This window comes from Elephantulus edwardii, unplaced genomic scaffold (assembly GCF_000299155.1).
Source record: "Elephantulus edwardii isolate Elephantulus edwardi_28Jun2011 unplaced genomic scaffold, EleEdw1.0 scaffold00031, whole genome shotgun sequence".
Lineage (NCBI taxonomy): Eukaryota > Metazoa > Chordata > Mammalia > Macroscelidea > Macroscelididae > Elephantulus > Elephantulus edwardii.
In genome coordinates, this window is record NW_006399781.1 from 18,393,992 (window position 1) to 18,394,844 (window position 853).

Genomic DNA, 853 nt, shown 5'->3' on the forward strand with positions numbered 1-853 from the left:
CATTCATTCATTGTTGTAGATTTGTCCCCTCCCAAGGCTCCCCCCCACCAGACATTACCCTCTTGGAAAAGTAAAAGAAAAGATTCTTTCATTATTTTACAAATGATGGGGTGGATTTTAAATGTGGAGTATGTGGATTGGACAGGAGAACCTCAGCCCAGTGTAGACCACTCCCAGCTCAATGAATGTGGCAGCCATCTTCTTGGGTGGCGAGCTTTCTCAGCCAGTATAGCTTCAGCACAGGACAGGCTTGCACTTACCTGGAGCTAAGTGGTCTGCCCCAGGCAGGGGCCTCCTCCTCCTTCTCAACACTCCCCAACAGACAGGGTTCAGGTCTGTTGTTCATAGGGCACTATGAGTCATATTCAATTTGATGGCACTTCACAACTTTACAGAACCATTAAACAAATGCTTTTAAAGGAGCTTCTGGGACTTTAGCTGTATAGGTATGTTTGTGGAAGTCTTTTGAGCTCTATTTAAGATGCGTGTCAGTTTTTAAACATTTGTGTTTCACTTCAGTTTCATTTTTTCTCTATTGGTGAAAAATATTTTGAGACTATTTTTAATGACTAGAGAAACATTCATGATAAAATGGTGAATATTTTAAAAACTTGGTTAATGAAAGCTTTAAAGTGAAATCTGGGATCCCTCCATAGTATAAATTGTTAAGCACATAACTATCAGCCAGAAGGTTGATGGTTCAGACTCACCCAGAGACCTCTCCATACACAATCCTAGCAATGTAAGATGCTACAGCTTTGAAAAGCCTGTGGAGCAGTTGTGCTCTGCGTAGGTGAGGTCACCATGAATCAGAATTGACTCAATGACAACTAACAAGTATACATGTTGTTGT